The sequence below is a fragment of the Indicator indicator genome (genome assembly GCF_027791375.1).
Source record: "Indicator indicator isolate 239-I01 chromosome Z unlocalized genomic scaffold, UM_Iind_1.1 iindZ_random_scaffold_100, whole genome shotgun sequence".
Lineage (NCBI taxonomy): Eukaryota > Metazoa > Chordata > Aves > Piciformes > Indicatoridae > Indicator > Indicator indicator.
The window spans coordinates 94,484-114,290 of NW_026539150.1; the positions used below are offsets into that span (position 1 = coordinate 94,484).

The following is a 19,807-nucleotide window of genomic DNA, read 5'->3' on the forward strand; positions in this document are numbered from 1 at the left end:
AGGATGCCATTGGCTCTCTTGGCCACCTGGGCACACTGCTGGCTCATGTTCAGGCGGCTGTCAACCAGTACCCCCAGGTCCCTTTCCACCTGGCTGCTCTCCAGCCACTCTGGCCCCAGCCTGTAGCTCTGCATGGGGTTGTTGTGGCCAAAGTGGAGCACCCGGCACTTGGATTTGTTGAATGCCATCATGTTGGACTCTGCCCATCTGTCCAGCCTGTCAAGGTCCCTCTGCAGAGCCCTTCTACCTTCTAACAGATCAACACCTGCTCCCAGCTTGGTGTCATCTGCAAATTTACTGATGATGGACTCAACCCCCTCATCCAGATCATCAATAAAGATGTTGAACAGGATGGGGCCCAGCACTGATCCCTGGGGGACACCACTAGTGACAGGCTGCCAGCTGGATGTGGCACCATTCACCACCACTCTCTGGGCTCGGCCCTCCAACCAGTTCCTAACCCAGCGCAGAGTGCTGCTGTCCAAGCCACAGGCTGCCAGCTTGGCCAGTAGTTTGCTGTGGGGGACAGTGTCAAAGGCCTTGCTGAAGTCCAGGTAGACTACATCCACAGCCTTTCCCACGTCCACCAGGCTAGTTACCTGATCATAGAAGGAGATCAGGTTGGAGAAGGAGATCAGGTTTCAACCCTTTCCTTCTTCACCTTGTGCCCAGTCTTACACTACAGCCACAGTAAATTGTGACTCATTGTCACTCTGTATGTATTCAGGCATGGGCAAAATACTAAATACCAAACTAAATGTTTTAGAACCTTAATGGTCTGGACTCCTGTGGCACTACTGCTAGCAGTGGCCATGGTTAAGCCGAATATCACTTCTACACCAACCAGTATGTATTTCTTTCCATGTGATGGTCTGAGGTGACCAACATAATCAATCTGCCAGGTACCCCATAGAGTTTTATCCTGCCTGATATGTTGGGCTGGAGCTAAGTTTGAGTGATTTGCCTTCAGCCAGATCCTACACTGAGGACAGGCTGAAATGATGGTTTCACATGTCGCCATGGAAACTGGCCATCCACGAGATATGCACTTGTAGAAGAGATTGGCCTTGCCTGAGTGACCCCTTTTGATGTGAAGCCACTCAGCCAGCCTCTCCCAATCTTTCCCCTCAATACTCACCACATGGATGTGTGCCAGGTCATCCACCTGCTGGTTCTACTTCACAGCAAGGATGTCTTGCTTGGAGTGTCCTTTGACCCATCCCACCATGGTGGGTCTTGACTGGCCTATCTCCAGTAGCCTCTGCCAGTCTGAAGCTCACCAGACTTTGGTGCTACCTATATCCCACTAGTTCACTTCCCATTGGCAAATCCACTCTGTGGCTCCTTTGAAGGTGCAAGAGTCAGTGTACACGGCTTTGACATCATTCTCGATGGCTAACAGAAGTGCAAGCAGCTCTCCTACTTGTGCACTACCTTCACCCTCCTCAGTAACAGTCCTGTCAGTACCAACCTCCATAGCAGCAGCCTTATGGTACCACTGCGATCCTACTTGAGAGGAGGATGCATCTGTAAATCACACTCCCTCAGAGTCAGAGTATGTGGTCACTTCAGGTGTTAACTGAATTGGAGAAGGTCTCAGGGCTGACCTAGAAGAGCTATATCTGGATTCACAGGTTGCTGTAACTTGGACACTTTGGTTGGGCCTTCTCTTAATGACATGAGCTGTCCAATCCCTACCAAATAGGCATACCACTTCCTCACAGTGGCCTTTTGGGCTATTCCTCCAGGTGAGGAAGATCCCTGTAGGACTAATTTGAGCAAAGGAAAAGGGCTTTGCACTGCCACGTCTTGTGTAGTGAGAAGTTTTTCTGCTTCTTTGACAACCCTGGTAAGGGAAAGAAGTCCCTTCTCCCATTCTGAGTATCTTTTCTCGGTGTCCCTGAGTGCCGTAGAGGAGAACAGCAGGGCTCTATTTGGGCCATTGGGTCCCTTCTGGAATATCTCACAATATGAGGTTTACTAAGAAAAGCCCCATTTGACTCTAAGGGCATCTTGTGGGTGTAGAGGGCCTAGCTTCTGGAACGTCTGAAGCTCATCCTTCAGGATGTTTAAGCTCTCTGTATGCCTTGGGTTCCAGACTTTATGCTTTTTCAGCAAGTCATATAAGGGACGTGCTATTACGGAGAAGCCTGGGATATGCTTTCTCCAATAGCCCAAGGTACCCAAGGTACCCAATAGCCTCTGTAGCTCCCTTTTGTCACTGGGTATTTGTCCCTTCTCAATGGATTCCAGAATATCCTCCGGCACCACTACTGCACCTGCTACTCACCAGAAGCCAAGAAATTTGCTGTCATGGCTTGGGCCTTGACACTTAGCTGGTGGAATGTGTAGTCTCTTATTGGTTAACAATTCCCATATGGCTGCAGCTACTTCTCCCACTTGGTCTCTGTCACTTCCGCCCACCAAAACGTCATCTATATATTGGCAAATAGTGGTGCCCTTTGGGACCATGACAGTGTCAAGCAGAGCTGCTAGTGCATTGTGTACAACAGTACCTGAATGTTTGTACCCTTGTGATAAACGATTGAATATATATTGGATACCTTGCCATGTGAAGGCGAACTGGGGCTTGTCTTTCTCTAGCAGTGGGACCATGAAATACATGTCCTTGATGTCCATCACAGCCGTCCAGGTGTGGGATGCATCTTGAATGGCTGTTACCATGGATGTTAGGCTCAGGATTGCTGCAGTGAGAGGGGCTGTATTGTTATTCAGTCGCCGGTAGTCAACTGTGAGTCGCCACCATCTATCAGGCTTTTGCACTGGCCAAATTGGAGAATTGTAAGGTGAATGCATACTGCTGATGATCTGCCTCTGCTCCAGGTCTGCAATCGCTTCTGAGATGCCTTGTCTGGCTGACACTGGTAAAGGATGCTGATTAATGCAGGTGATGCTAGACTGAGGTAAAGCAGGAGCAATGTGCAAAGTGTTAATATAAACAGCCTTTGCTCCCTTTCCCTCTGTGCCATAGAAACCAAAAGACCACAGGGAACCATCAGGGAGATACCATCTTTTGCCGACCAGAACATCAAACCCTGGGTAAGGGCTCAAGGCAATCTCTGTCAAGGTGCTATGCTTGTCACCTGGGAACCATAATCTTGCCTTGGCCAATGGCAAATAGTGGGTGTATCTGTGACACCACCAATTTTAATTCTTCTGTGTGACAGTTGTATTCCCAGTCCCTTTGTCTGCTGCATATTCAAGACGCTGATTTGTGCACTAGTATCAATGAGAAATTTAATGGCAGTTCCGGTTGGTCCTGTTGGAATTAAAACAAAAGTTTCCAAATTATCGGACCATTGCAAGGCATATACCATCCCATGAGAGAGGCCTGTGGCAATCACCGCAGTACTTAGTTTTTTGATACCTCCTTGGAACTCTGGTGATAGGGTGTGAATGGGTTGTCTACACCAACAGGGGAATCTGCAGTGGAGGAACTGTTGCTATTTCCCTGGTCTCCACTGCTGCCACTACATCTTTGCTTCTATTTAGCACCTCCATTCAGAGTCCTAAGAACCATTGACTTAACCTGCAACATATTCTGGGACTTTAATATATATTCAGGCACCACTAAGGAAAGAGCTGGAGCCAGTCTCTAGTCAGTGAAGCTTGCTTTTGTTTGGAGTCCCATCCTCAGTTTTTCCTGGTGTGCCAGCTGTGCTGGTTTGGGCTGCTGTTTGGACTTTTGTGGGAAAGTGTCTGTGTTTGGCACACTTCTCGCTTTTCGTTACGACGTGACACTCTGTGGCTGGCTTTATGGGTGACAGCACAATATCTATTCCCAGAGGGTACTTTAACTGGATAACCAACAAGATCACCATAATTTGACAAGTCCTTTAACAGTTCCTTCCATGTGGGGATCTGCTCCCGGGAATCGTTATATTGCTTATTCCTTTTAACTGCCTGTTTAACTTGCTCCATTCAATCAATCAAACATCCCTTAAAGGCGTTGGGCACTCCTTGAATAAGAGCTTTAAGCCTTTTGGGGTTAATGGGTGCATTTAAAGGAGACGCATGGAGCCCTCATTCATGCATGGCTTGAACGCAAGACATTTTTTGAATTGCCGCAGACAGTTCAGCTGAGGTCTCTACCGTTGTGACTGTGGGTTCCTCTCTTTAAGGGGTGTCTATGCCCCCAGCCCAATGAGCGATTCAGGCAGTTAGGGAATAATTCCCATGTGGACCTGGACTCAAAAACACATCCGGTCCCCAGTCTGTATTAGCTTCTTCGGCACTCAGGAAAACAAGATCACCGCCAATGGCCGAAACTCTATACAGAAAGTCAGTAACTGTTTCACCTAGCTCTTGGGAAAATTTTTCCTGTAATTTGCTCAACTGATCAGCTGAATAAGGGCGAATATGAGTGCTGGTAGTCCCGTGGCCGTTTACGGGCTGCTGTAACTTCCTGCTTAATAATGGGACGAATGTGCCACAGCGTGACTTCCTCCTCAGAGCTGGAGTCATCTGTGTTGTGTGGTGAAGGCACCATATGCTCAGAATTATGCCCCAGAACACCAGCAAATTTGTCCCAATGTGTTTTGGTAAGTCCCCCCTTTCCACCCTCCTTTCAGGAAAGGAGGATAAAGGCCCAAGCGCCAACCTGTCTCCTGAGGGGTAAACAACTACATGCCCTGTACTGTCAGGGTAATGTAACCTGGGATTTCCTGAGAGAGAGAAAATATCCTCTCTGTTGAGATCAAGTCAAAGACTGCAGTGTCACCTTAATGGGAGCAGTCACCGAGAGATTCGGCATAGTCAGCTCACTTCAAGCTGAGCTGAGGGAGAAGCACCGCTTCACCTCACCCCTCCCCCGAAACCCGTCTCCAGGATCAGAGGCGGCCGACCCCACCCACCAGGAACCATCACCTTGATCATGAGGACTGCTCCTCTGAACCGGCCCTGCAGGGCCAACTCTCCATTCAGGTAGCTGCTCCAACTCTGCTAAGGGAAACCACTGACTGTGGAAAGCCTCACCCCTCCGCGGCTGTGGGAGGAGAAAGAAAGTCTTGCCCCTACCTGTGGAGGCGGGAGGAAAAAGAAAGTTGCTGCCCAGATAGGACCAGCCCCAGGCAGACAGGCAGCCAGCAGCCAGCTGACAGGCAGCGAGTAGCCAGCATAATCCAGCAACTTACCTCACTACAAAGACAGAATATATCTTTCCATGTGTGCAACATTCAGTAACATTCTATTCAAGGAGCCCGCACGTAGCCACGTGATATTTCCAGATTGACTTGCCTCATGATAACATAAATATCTTTGTACACAGTTAGCAGCCGCAAGTGTCTCCATCTAGTGGACAAGTGGCGGAACTGCACCTTTTGATCCCTTAATAAGAAATCGATTATGTAAATACTGTAATTGGGTAAAATTGTACATACTGAACCAGTTATGGACTATATTTTTACAACTGTGCATTTGAATCAATATAGATACAGTGATTAATCAGTTATTAATAATTTTAGTAATTTATACATAATAATTTTCATAATTCATATTTCATAATTCATAAACAATAACAATCATCCTCTATCCCTAATCACCACAGTCGCTAAACCTAGGGTGAGCCCTGGCTGGCCAAAAGCTTGCCGCTTGTCCACAGCTGCGACCGTTCCTAGGTCAGGTTACACTGGGAGTCTAGTTTGCAGATAGACTTGCTGCTGGATTGGCAGGTGCTGCACAGTGTATGCAGTCACTGAGGCTGGGTCTGGACATGTGGATGGTAGCAAAATGCATGGGGCCACGCTCAGCAGTGCTGAGGCAAAGTCCAGTTCACAATCCTTCACCTGAAAGCCTTTATCTCTTGGGTGAGCTGTGGACGGACTTATTTCACATCCAGTGGCTGGGTTGAGTGCATGAGTGGCTGGAACACTGAACTGAACATCCGAGTTCAGAGTTGTTCCGTGCAGCATGTATGGGCTTGGCATGGAATGAGTGACATGAGGAGCGGCTAATTTGTAATCTGCCACCTGTGGGATGTATGGTCTTGTCTCAGGATAGGCTGAGTATGCAGCCAGTGGGGCAGTTAAATTATAATCTGCTGTATGTGGGACATAAGGGCTTGGAACAGGGTACGCTGCAGATGGGACCAGTGGAGTGGCCAGTCGCAGTGACTCAGAACCCAAATGACATAGGGGCTTGGCACAGGGTACGCTGCAGATGGGACCAGTGGAGTGGCCAGTCGCAGTGACTCAGAAGCCCAGAACGGCTGGGCGCACCATGGCAAGATTCTGCAGCACTGAGCCTTGAGCTAAGGACAAAGCCAATGTGCCTTTAGCAATAAGGTGATCAAAATCTTGTACCCTCCTGAAAGACACCTTTTTAGGGTATGTCCCTTTAAAATCCTGTTCACGGGATCGAGGTTCAGGCAGTTCGTAAAAAGACGGCACCAGGGACTGTGATCCCGGACTGTGTTGGGACTGCGTGGTCTGGAAAAGCTTTCCACTGAACCCTCAGACTAGCTAGGATTAGAACTAGTGCTTGACTCTGCGATTGCTTTAAAGGCAGCACTGGACTTCTTGATTTGCAGCGTGAATAAATCAGCAAGACTCGTATGGTTTGCCTCCGACCTTTCTAGGTCTTTCTCCAAACGAAAAATCCTCTCTTCAAAAATTCAGATTTTTTCCTCATAAATGCTAAATTCAGCTAGCCCTTGGATAATACAGGCTCCCAAAATCCTGACGGGATCACTGTCAGCATCAGCTAATTTACCAGCAATGTTCTCCACATTTTTACAATTTTGTTTCACCCATTCCAAGTCTGAGACTGTTAATTCATAACCTAATCTGTGTAAAACCATCACAGTTGGGCACCAAGACATTTGCTGTGCCATTCTGATATGATTTATGATCAAATTTATAAGCCAGAAATGTGATAAAAATATGAATATGATTTATTAGATATCAAAAATTATTTTTCTGAGATAATTTGATCCAGGTTCATTTGCCCAGTCAATGATAGGTTGATTACACAGGATAGGACATTAATGAACAATGGAATAACAGTCTAGAAAAATCAGAAACTTGGAATACAGAGGAACAAACTGGAAACATAATGCAAAAACAAACGGGAGGCAGGATAGACCCTCCTGGCCTCGCTGTGGAGTTAAAGCACAGAGAAACAGTCTGTGAACTTTAGACATAACCAAGTAAATTAGCTTTAGTAACTCACAAACCACTGAGCTTCTAGTCACCAAAACTTTTGTCAAACGAAGAGATGCACAGAGCTCCAACTTGTATTCCAAAGGGCAGGGATAATCCAAAAACAAATCCCAAATTGGAGGAAGTGAGGGAGAGAGAGAGAGAGAGCACGCTGCTGTGGTGTGGCTTGGAACTCAACACGCTGCTGCTAGGACAATAGCAGGTAATCACCCTGAAGACAAGCACAAAGTGGATGCTTGTCACTGTCTCGAATCCCGCTAAGGAACAGGGTGTCGGCTTTCAAATCATCCCCTATAAATTCCCCTTTTGAAAACTGGACGGCCCAATGGCAGATTACCTTTCAAATAGAGCCAATCAGTTCAAAGTTCTTTATGGTGGGCAAACTGTACACCCCTTCTTGACTAGCCTCTGACACATGCAGTTTTCTATGTGAAATGTGAGGCACGGGGTCCAGCTTCCAAACCCCCCCCCCCGCCCCCCCGCAGCCTCAACCATGCCTGCCTATTGGCTCCTTAACCTCAAACCTGAACTGCTGCAACAGGGAGGGAGAAGAAAGGGCAGTGGCCAAACAGTTTAGCTGGTTCATTAATGCCCCTTCCAGGTGAGTGGTGTTTTACCAAATATAGTATAAGCATATGCCATGAGCAAGATAAGCACAAGTAAATTGCGTAAACTTTGTTCACCACAGACGTGGAAAACATGCCCAGGCAGGTTGTTTACCTGGACTTGTTGAAGCCATGTTCCTTTGTTAATTTGGTGCCAAAATTCCACCCCCCTCCAGAAGGGAGAGGTAAGAGGGGGTTTGAACAAAACATGTACATTGGACACCATTTTGGCTGGTGAGCTGATCAGGATCGACACCGGGTCCGCTGTGCCTGCTTTGGGTTCTCTCTCTTTTCGTTTCTTTTCGGGGTTTGCGGGGCGGAAGGACCCTGGCAGAGAGCGACAACCAGCGGTCGTCCTCTCGCGTGCCTGCTCGGGATTGTGACGTCAGCCGCGGGAATGTTTAAAACCCGGCGGAGCTGAGCGCGCGACGCCATTTTGGCTGGTGAGCTATAGGCTTCTTGCCTGGTTGCACGTGCCAGGTCAGCTGACAGGATGCAGGTGGGAAAAAAAAAAACACGCCCAAAAAAAGAACAAACAAACAAACAAAAAAAAACCCCTCTCAATAAAATCTCCGATCTCAAGATCTCTTGCCAGCAGGTACCTACCATGGTAACAACTCGGACAAAGGGTGTTAAACATGCAGTAGGTTCCCAGACTGAGTCTCTCTACAAGCATGCTGGTGTTCAGGCTTCTAGCTGCAGTGAGTGTTCGAGCCTGGCACTTGGTGTGGAGGGTGAAGGAGACACCTGTGTCAGGTGTGACCAGGTGAATTTTCTCTTAAATTTGGTAGCTGAGCTGAAGGATGAAGTGGCTGAGCTGAAAGCGGAGGTAGCAAGGCTCAGGACCATACGAGAATGTGAAAGGGAGTTGGATATATGGGAACAGGCTTTGAAACCCCCTCCAGCTGAGGGGAGCAGTGGAGGACGGATACAGGTCCCTGTCAGGGGAAGCAAAGGGAATGCACCCCGACCCTCTTCCCCTCCCCTGCTGCCCTTGAGCAATAACTATGAGACTCTGCAGGCTGAGGGCAATATGGATGAGAGTATTGTAGAGGAACCCATCAAGGAGATGCCAAAGACGAAGCAGCCCCCCCAAACCTTAAGGACCAGTGCTACAAAGAAAAAGAGAAAGGCTATAGTTATTGGAGACTCTCTCTTGAGGGGAACAGAGGGACCCATATGTCGTCCCGACCCATCCCATAGGGAGGTGTGCTGCCTACCTGGGGCCCGGGTGAGGGACATCACCCAAGGATTACCTAAACTAATCCAGCCCTCTGACTATTACCCATTGCTGGTAATCCAGGCTGGAAGTGAAGAAATTGAAAAGAGCAGCACCAGGAAGATTAAAAAGGAATTTAAGGCCCTTGGGAAATCAATTGACGGGGCAGGAGCTCAAGTGGTGTTCTGCTCAGTTCCCTCAGCAGCTGTGGTGTACACTGAGAGGAACAGGAAAACCCACACCATCAACAGTTGGCTTAGGAGATGGTGCCAGCAGCGGAATTTTGGCTTCCTTGATCACGGGGCAACTCTTACTGCACCTGACCTGCTGGACCAAGATGGGTTGAATTTATCTAGAAAGGGTAAGAGGGTGCTGGCACTGGGCTTGGCAGGACTCATTGGGAGGGCTTTAAACTAGGTCTGAAGGGGGTGGGTGAGGAAACCAGTCTCCCTGGAGAGGAGGGAGGACCACATAAACTGGTGGAATCAGCAGCCCAGCTGAAGTGCATGTACACCAATGCATGCAGTATGGGCAACAAACAAGAGGAACTGGAACTCTTGGTTCACCAGGAGAACTATGATGTAGTTACCATCACAGAAACATGGTGGGACGATTTTCACAATTGGAGTACCGCACTGGGGGGTTATAAGCTCTTTAGGAGAGACAGGCAAGGAAGAAGAGGAGGAGGGGTGGCCCTGTATATTAGGGAATCCTTTGATGCCTCAGAACTCGAGGCTGCGGATGAAAGGGTTGAATGCTTGTGGGTTAAAATCAGAAGGAGGCCACACAAAACTGACATCCTGGTTGGAGTCTGTTATAGACCAACCAACCAGGACGAGGAGGCCGATGAGATATTCTATAAGCAGCTGGAAGCTGCCTCAAGATCATCAGACCTTGTCCTTGTGGGGGACTTTAACCTACCAGACATCTGCTGGGAACTTAATTCAGCAGAGAGGAGACAGTCCAGAAGGTTCCTAGAGTGCATGGATGACAACTTCCTGATGCAGCTCTTAGGTGAACCTACCAGGGGTAAGGCTCTGCTTGATCTGCTGTTCTCAAATAGAGAAGGGCTGGTGGGAAATGTGATGGTTGGAGGCTGTCTAGAGTGCAGTGACCATGAGATAGTGGAGTTTTCAATATGCAGGGAGATAGGGAGGAGCAGTAACAGAACCCTGACTTTGGACTTTGGGAGGGCAAACTTCAGGTTGTTCAGGCAACTTATTCGGAAAGTTCCCTGGGTAACAGCCCTTAAGAAGAAAGGGGTCCAGGATGGTTGGACCTACTTCAAACAGGAGCTCCTAAAGGCACAGGAACTGGCAGTTCCCACATGCCGTAAGACAAGCCGGCGGGGAAGACGACCGGCCTGGATGAGCAAGCAGCTCCTGAAGGATTTAAGGGAAAAAAAGAGGGTTTATCATCTTTGGAAAGGGGGGGAGGCAGCTAGTGGATGTTGCTCGATCATGTAGAAGAAAAATTAGAGAGGTAAAAGCACAGTTAGAAATTAAACTGGTCGCTTCCGTGAAGGACAACAAAAAGCATTTTTAAAAATATATTAATACTAAAAAGAGGGGCAAGAGGAACCTCCACTCTTTATTGGACGTGGAGGGTAACATTGTAACTAAGGATGAGGAGAAGTCTGAGATTCTAAATACCTTCTTTGCCTCCATTTTCAACAGTAAGGCAGGAGGACTTCAGGATAACTGGCCTCCTGAACTGGTTGATGAGGTCAAGGAGCAGTGTTGTACTCCTGAAATCCGTGTGGAATTAGTTTGAGACTTGTTGAGTCACTTGGATATTCACAAGTCCATGGGACCTGATGGGATTCATCCTGAAAGAGCTGGCAGATGAGCTGGCCAAGCCTCTCTCCATCATTTTCCCCCAGTCCTGGCTCACTGGAGAGGTCCCTGAAGACTGGAAACTGGCCAATGTGACGCCCATCCACAAGAAGGTACGGACAGAAGAACCTGGGAACTACAGGCCTGTCAGCCTGACCTCAGTGCCAGGGAAAATCATGGAGCAGATTGTCTTGGGGGCAATCACTGCGCACCTGAAGGATGGCCAAGGAATCAGGCCCAGTCAACATGGATTTAGGAAGGGCAGGTCCTGCCTCACCAACCTGATCTCCTTCTATGATCAGGTGACCAGCCTGGTGGACGTAGGAAAGGCTGTGGATGTAGTCTACCTGGACTTCAGCAAGGCCTTTGACACTGTCCCCCACAGCAAACTCCTGGCCAAGCTGGCAGCCTGTGGCTTGGACAGCAGCACTCTGCGCTGGGTTAGGAACTGGTTGGAGGGCCGAGCCCAGAGAGTGGTGGTGAATGGTGCCACATCCAGCTGGCAGCCTGTCACTAGTGGTGTCCCCCAGGGATCAGTGCTGGGCCCCATCCTGTTCAACATCTTTATTGATGATCTGGATGAGGGGGTTGAGTCCATCATCAGTAAATTTGCAGATGACACCAAGCTGGGAGCAGGTGTTGATCTGTTAGAAGGTAGAAGGGCTCTGCAGAGGGACCTTGACAGGCTGGACAGATGGGCAGAGTCCAACATGATGGCATTCAACAAATCCAAGTGCCGGGTGCTCCACTTTGGCCACAACAACCCCATGCAGAGCTACAGGCTGGGGCCAGAGTGGCTGGAGAGCAGCCAGGTGGAAAGGGACCTGGGGGTACTGGTTGACAGCCGCCTGAACATGAGCCAGCAGTGTGCCCAGGTGGCCAAGAGAGCCAATGGCATCCTGGCCTGCATCAGGAATAGTGTGGCCAGCAGGAGCAGGGAGGTCATTGTACCCCTGTACACAGCACTGGTTAGGCCACACCTTGAGTACTGTGTCCAGTTCTGGGCCCCTCAGTTTAGGAAAGATGTTGAATTGCTGGAGCATGTCCAGAGAAGGGCAACGAGGCTGGTGAGAGGCCTTGAGCACAAGCCCTATGAGGAGAGGCTGAGGGAGCTGGGACTGTTTAGCCTGGAGAAGAGGAGGCTCAGGGGTGACCTCATTGCTGTCTACAACTACCTGAAGGGAGGTTGTAGCCAGGAGGGGGTTGGTCTCTTCTCCCAGGCAACCAGCACCAGAACAAGAGGACGCAGTCTCAAGCTGCGCCAGGGGAGGTTTAGGCTGGAGGTGAGGAGAAAGTTCTTCACAGAGAGAGTGGTTGGCCATTGGAATGTGCTGCCCAGGGAGGTGGTGGAGTCACCATCCCTGGAGGTGTTCAAGAGGGGATTGGACGTGGCACTTGGTGCCATGGTTTAGATAGTCATGAGGTTTAGGGTGACAGGTTGGACTCGATGATCTTTGAGGTCTCTTCCAGCCTTCTTGATTCTATGGTTCTATGATTCTATGATTCTATGATTCTATGATTCTATGATTCTAAGGTTCTATGATTCTATGTAGTCATATGTCCTGGCAATATTTGGACATAATTTTGGACATAAGCATCATTCACCACAGGAGAATATGGCATCACTGAGATATTCAAAACATTGTTTCAAACCCTTTTTAGCCATGTTCTTTCTACAACTAAAATGTAAATAATAATCTAACAACACAAGTAATAACACAAGAACTTAGAAAGTAACATAAATTCCATGAGGAAAACACTTTTTTATCTATAAAGGTTATATTTAATGCTATGTAAACATAGATTTCTCACTGTATGTGTTTAATTCATGGGTGCAACCCACACTTAGAAACAGAGTTTGAATGAGCACAATGCAAAGTTCCTGGAATTAATCTAGTAAAGAATGCAGATAGTTGGATCTGAGTGAAGTTCTTTCCATTTCTTTGCAGATATATTTCTTTGAATACAAATTGAAAGGTCTCATAAAATGTGGATTTATCAGTTCAGACTGTCATTACTTAAGCTTCCTGTTTCAGAGATTCTAACTCTTTCTAGTAATCTTTGATGGGAAAGTATAGGAATAAAAACGAAAGCAAAAAACTTGCTGGCAATTCTTTATGATTCTGAGAAGTGCCATATGAACAATTTTACACATGTAAATATGAAAATTATTATGCTTAGTCATGCATCATTGAGAAAAACTTGTCAAGCTGGACAACTGGTTCCAAAGAATATATATGTTGTCCCTGAGCAGAAAAAAAAAGTTATGCTAATTGATAGCTCATTGGGGTTAAACTTTTCCAGATATGCGGGAATTTAAGCAAGCAATTTCCTGATCAAAATCTTATCTGAAAATAAGACAATGAAAATATTAACAAGGAGACTTTCTCAAGATCAACAATTTTCACATCAGAATGTTTTTAAATATATGTGAAGACCAGACACTGTCTTTGAATTGAAAATCTGTTTTCTTGCTGTAGCAGTCAACAGGAGTAAAGGTTAGAAAGTAAAACTGCTAGTGTTAAATGAGAATATCCTTAAAATCTAGTTTAAATTTTTATTTGAATTGTCTATAGGAATAGGCAGTTTAACGCTTATCACATTTATTCTAGGAGAAAAAATAGCTATATATTTAAATTGCTTCAAAATACCTTTTCAAATACATGAAATGTCAAAAAAAAATGTAGTAATACAAACTATTTATGAAAAAAAAAAATCAAACAAACTGTGTTTTCAGTGATAAGTATATAAAATAAGAAATAAAAATGGTGGAAATTTCCCCCACCTAGAACAGACCGGCCCTGGGCCAGCCCCATACAGACAGCAAGCACCCAGCATAACCCAGCTTCTTACTTCTTACTTCGCTACAAAGACACAGTGTATCTTTTCATGTGTGCAACATTCACTAACACTCAGGTCAAAGCACAGGTGCCTAGCTGCATGACACTCTAGCTTGCCTTTGATAGCATTGATAATGTCTTGTTGAGTCACCACCTGGTGGACAAGTGGCAGAACTGTCTCCCATAACATCCTCATAGAAAAGCTCAGGAGCTGTGGCATAGATGGCTGGTCAGTGATGTGGATTGCAAACTGGCTCCACAACAGAGTTCAGAGGGTCATTATCAGTGGCACAGAGTCAACTTGGAGGCCTGTGGCAAGTGGTGTCCCCCAGAGATCGGTACTGGGTCCAGTTTTGTTCAATATCTTTATCAACGACCTGGATGAGGGCATTGAGAGTACCCTCAGCAAGTTCACTGATGATACAAAACTAGGGGGATTGGCTGACACCCCATCGGGCTGTGCAGCCATCCAACATGACCTGGACAGGCTGGAGAGCTGGGTGCAGGCAAACCTCAGGAAGTTTAATAAGGACAAGTGCAGGGTCCTGCATCTGGGGAGAAACAACAACATGCACCAGTACAGGTTAGGGGCTGCCCTGCTGGAAAGCAGCTCCTCAGAGAAAGACCTTGCAGTGCTGTGTGATGGTAGTGCCATGACATTGGCCAGTACAAATCCAGACAGGCCTTAAGATGTCTAGACAGGGTCCCTTTCTCTCCCCTCCTTCCTGCAGAAAAACAGAGCAGTGTGGGAAAAGGAACAAAGGGGACAGGACTCCTGCTTGTCTGGTAAACAAGATGTTTGTCTGGGGTGAGAGCACATAAGCTGACCACTGCTTCTCCATATACAAGATCCTTGCTTCTGCCTTTTATGGTTATAACCTGGCAGAATGCCTTTCCACTGGGCAGCTACACGTTAGCTTCAATACCCCATTGGACCAATTGACCTCTGGAAATTTTCATATATACAAGTGGCTAGGTAGCTTGCCTTGTCTTGCTCAAGCCTGCTGAAGCCTTGCTTCAAGCCTTGCCACCTCAAGTTGCCTGCCCTGCCTCGAGTGCCTGGTCCAGAGCCTGGGATAAAGCCATGAGCTATACACGTGCAAGCCGGAGATGCCACAAGCCTAGAAGCCAGAGCCGCCTCAGCCTGCTTCCCCTTGCCACCAGAATCGTGCCATGCCTCAGTTTACCCAGGAACCAAGTAACTGCCCGTCGTGAAGAGCGTCGTTAACTTCCCACGGTCAGTTGAAGCCAGATCAGCCTGGGACCACGCGGTAAACCTTTCCTGCTGGCAATCTGCTGAGCACCCCAAAGCTAATGCAGCAGCAGCAACATCCCTATATGGGTGAATCTAGCTGTGAGTAACTAATTCACCACCCTTTGGGTTTGATGGTTCTTACTGAGCCTCCTCCCTGCTGCAACTGAGCGCTACCTGCTCTCAGGGACCTTCTCTTCCCAAATTGTCGCCTCCTAATTTTCATAGAACAGTTTATATTTGCCCTAAGACTGCATAATTCCTATTGTAAATATATCTTCCAACCATATAACGATCCTTTTAATGAGTTTTGGCATAATTCATTAATAAATAATTCATTATTATACATGTTTGCCAGGGTAATTAATACATACTCCTCCCCTTGACCGCAAAATACTGGTAGACAGCAAGTTCCCCATGGAATAACAATGTGCTCTTGTGGCAAGAGAGCCAATGGGATCCTGAGATGTATCAAGAAAGGTGTCTCCAGCAAGTCTAGGGAAGTTCTTCTACCTCTCTACTCTGCCCTAGTGAGATCACAGCTGGAATACTGTGTCCAGTTTTGGGCTCCCGAGTTCAAGAGAGACAGAGATCTGCTGGAGAGAATCCAACAGAAAGCCACAAGGATGATTAGGGCACTTGAGCATCTCCTCCATGAAGAGAGACTGAGATCCCTGGAGCTGTTTAGTCTTGAGAAGAAAAGACTGAGAGGGGATCTGATCAATGCCTATGAATATCTGAGGGGTGGATGTCAAGTGGAGGGGGCCAGGCTCTTTTTGGCAGTTTACAGTGATAAGACAAGGAACAATGGATTCAAACTAGATCACAGAAGATTTTACATCCACAAGAGGAGAAACTTCTTTACAGTGAGAGTGATGGAGCGCTGGAACAGGCTGCCCAGGGGCGTTGTGGAGTCTCCTCTGGAGACTTTCAAAACCCTCCTGGGTGCATTCCTGTGTGAACTACCCTAAGTGATCCTGCTCTGTCAGGGGGGTTGGACCTGATGATCTTCTGGGGTCCCTTCCATCTTCTGACGTACTGTGATGCTGTGATACTGTGAACTGCACCCTTTGTTCCCTTAATTAGAAATTAATTCTGTAAATATTCTAATTGGGTCAAATTGTACATACTAAACCAGTTATGTGATATGTTTTCACAAACGTGCACTAGAATCTATATAAAGATTTTAATAATCAATAAATACATTTTTCATAATTCATGTTTCATAATTCATAACTTAATAACCTCTTCATCACAGTGAGTCAGAGGATGGTGCCACTAACAGAATTTTGGGGGTTTTGATCTTGGGAAACCTTATATGGCCCTGGGTCTGCTAGCAACAGATGGGGTACATCTGTCTCAAAGGGTGAGAAAGATCCTGGCACACAAGCTGGCGGGGCTTGTTGAAAAGGCTTTCAACAAGGCTTGAAGGAGGAGTGGGTTAAACACAACAGTACTAGAGATGAACTGAAGGAGACTGAGGGTGGTAAGCCAGAGATAGGGCTAAAACCAGCAGCCCAGCTGAAGTGCAGGTACACTAATGCATGCAGCATGCGTAATAAAAAAGAGGAGCTGGAAGCCTGTGGTGAATGATGCCTGTGCCCAAGGCTATGTCCTTAAAGTGGCAGGATGTGAGCATACGTGTCCAGCTGGAACCCCCTCTCCCCTCTGGAGTGGGGGGGAAAGTCTGGGCACCACTTTGTCTGAGCTGACAATTTCCTGGGTCATTTGGGACAATGGCGCTCAGGCAACATGCCCATGCTGGCTTTGTTCAAAAGTTATGCTCACATTATATTTGGTGAAACATCATTTCATTGGTCAATTTCTCTGTTTAACAAGGATGCTCACTGGACCAGTGTCTGTGCGGCAAATGTTAAATAGGGATTGTTTTGATAAACTCGTGTTCCGTGTTTCGTGCCCGGTATCTGTGGTCAGTGCTTTGTGTTTACACCCGCACCTGTTCCCATGAGTATACCCGTGTTTGCCTCGTGCCTTCTGCTGCCAAGAGATCCGCTTTTGCCCGGGACTCGCACCGGCAGCGTTCAAGTGCATTGTCGCAAATCACTGCTTCTGCCCAAAGGACCAGCACCGTCCCAACCGATCTTCCATAGACCGTGGAAAGGGTCGCCCCAGCTTCGCAGAGAAACCGCTTGTGGCCATATCCTGCGACCGCAGTGACAAGGGTTTTCCCCTGTAGCGGCAAGCTTGTTTACACAGCACACCCGACAAACTGACTTGCAAAGCCTCCATTAATCTTCCACGATCCTTTGTTCTGAGAGAAGCCCTACCACGCAGCACGGCACCACGCGGTCAGTGCCATTTCAATCGCGTTAATACGATACATCCGTGATACGATTTCCAGGAGTATAAAACAGTATCAAGAAAAGAATCTCAAGAAATTTCTTCAGTTAGTGAGTAAACCGAACATTTCTTCATAGAGTTTCTGTGGCAGTTTGTGCAAACTGCCTGTTTGTGGGCTTGCTGATTCCGACAAGCACTCACCCTGCCCCCCTCTCTCTACCTCACTCCAATTTAGTTTCACTTTCTAAACATACAGATTTCCTTAACTATTTAAAGTGCCTGTATATATACATTCTCCAGAACTGATTCTTTCCGACTGAATAGTAGAACCTGTAAATACCAGTTGTACATCACTTGTAATATAGTGTTAATAAATATTTATTACACCTTTATAAATATCTCCACCGCTTATATTCAGCGAGAATTTACATTTCACAACAAAGCCTTGGTATAGCAGGAAAACTATGATGTTGTCACCATCACAGAAACATGGTGGATGACTCTCACAAATGGAGCACTGTAATCAATGGCTACAGACTCTTCAGGAGAGGCAGGAGAGGGAGAAGGGGTGGTGGAGAGGCTCTGGACAGCATGGAAGTAGAGATTAAGAATGATCTGGTTGAGTCACTATGGGTAAGAATTAGAGGGAAGGCCAAGAAGTCTGACATCTAGGTTGCAGTCTGTTATAGACCACTCAACCAGGAAGAAGAGGTTGATTTATCATTCTTCAAGCAGCTGGAGGCTGCCTTGAGATCGCTTGTCCTTGTTCTTGTGGGTGACTTTAACCTGCTAGACATCTGCTGGGAATTTACCACTGCAGAGAAGAGGCAGTCTAGAAGGTTCCTAGAGTGTATGGAGGATAGCTTCTTATCCCAGCTGTTACGTGAGCCTGCCAGGGGTGCAGCCCTGCTCGACTTGCTGTTTACGAAGGGCTGGTGGGAGATGTGGTGGTCAAAGGCTGCCTGGGGTCCAGTGACCATGAAATAATTGAGTTTTCAATATACAGTGAAACCAAGAGGGGCATCACCAAAACCTACACAATGGACTTCCAAAGGGCAGACTTTGGCTTATTTAAAGAACTAACTCAGAAAGTTCCTTGGGAAGCAGCCATTAAAAACAAAGGAGTCCAGGAAGGCTGTACTTACTTCAAGAAAGTACTCTTGAAGGCACAAGAACAGGCTGTCCCAATGTGCTGCAAGAAGAGACGATGAGGAAGACATCTGGACTGGATGGGCAAGGAACTTCTAAAGGAATTAAGGGGAAAAGAGAGGGTGTATCACCTTTGGAAAAAAATGGAGGTATCCCAGGAAGAGTTCAAGGACATTGCTAGGTCTTGTAGGAAAAGAATTAGAGAGAAGTTTTAGAACTTACACTGGCCACTGCCCTAAAGGAGCATAAAAAATATTTCTATAAATATATTGTCAAAAGAAGAGGCAAGGACAGCCTCCACTCTATTGGATGCCGAGGCGAATATAGTAACAAAAGATGAGGAAAAGGCAGAGGTACTTAACACCTTCTCTGCCAGAATCTTTAATAGTGGGACAGGTTGTCTTCTGGACAGCTGTCCTCCTGAACTGGCAGATGGACCCAAAGACCAGTAAAGTCCCCCTGTAATCCAGGAGGAAGCAGTAAGGGACCTGCTGAGCCACTTGGATCCTTACAAGTCCATGGGACCAGATGGGTCCACCCTAGGGTAATGAGAGAGCTGGCAGATGAGCTGGCCAAGCTGCTCTCCATCATTTATGAGCATTCCTGGCTCACTTGAGAGGTCCCTGATAACTGCAAGATGGCCAATGTGATGCCCATCCACAAGAAGGGCTGGAAGGAGGAACCAGGAAATTACAGACTTGTCAGCCTGACCTCGGTGCCAGGCAAGGTTATGGAACAGGTCATCCTGAGTACAATCACATGGAACCTACAGGATGGTCAAGGGATCAGGCCCAGCCAGCATGGATTTAGGAGGAGTAGGTCCTGCCTGACCAACCTCATCTCATTTTACGATCAGGTTACCCTCCTGGAGAATGCAGGGAAGGCTGTGGATGTAATCTGCCTGTACTTCAGCAAAGCCTTTGTTACCATCTGCCACAAGAAGCTCCTGGCCAAGCTGGCAGCTCGTGCTTGGACAGATTCACTCAGAAATGGGTCAAGAGCTGGCTAGAAGGCTGGACCCAGAGAGTGGTGGTGAAGGGGGCCACATCCAGTTGGCAGCCAGTCACTAGTGGTGTCCCCCAGGGATTAGTGTTGGTCCCCATCCTGTTCAATACCTTTATTGATGATCTGGACAAGGAGATTGAGTCCATCATCAGTAAGTTTGCACATGACACCAAGTTAGGAGCAGGTGTTGATCTGTTGGAGGGTAGAAGGGCCCTGCAGAGGGACCTGGACAGGCTGGATGGGTGGACAGAGGCCAATGGAATGAAATTTAACAAGGCTAAGTGCAGGGTTCTACACATTCAGTGATACAGGCTGGGGCCAGAGTGGCTGGAGAGCAGCCAGGCAGAAAAGGATCTGGGGGTGCTGATTGATAGTAGGCTGAATATGAGCCAGCAGTGTGCCCAAGACAGCCAGGAAAGCCAA

At 47.3% G+C, this 19,807-nt stretch overlaps 1 pseudogene; it reads right to left on the reverse strand.

The window, feature by feature from the left end:
- Positions 1-1,306: 1,306 nt before the first annotated feature.
- Positions 1,307-19,807, reverse strand: part of LOC128979961 (zinc finger protein 512-like) — a 41,105-nt pseudogene continuing 22,604 nt past the window's right edge.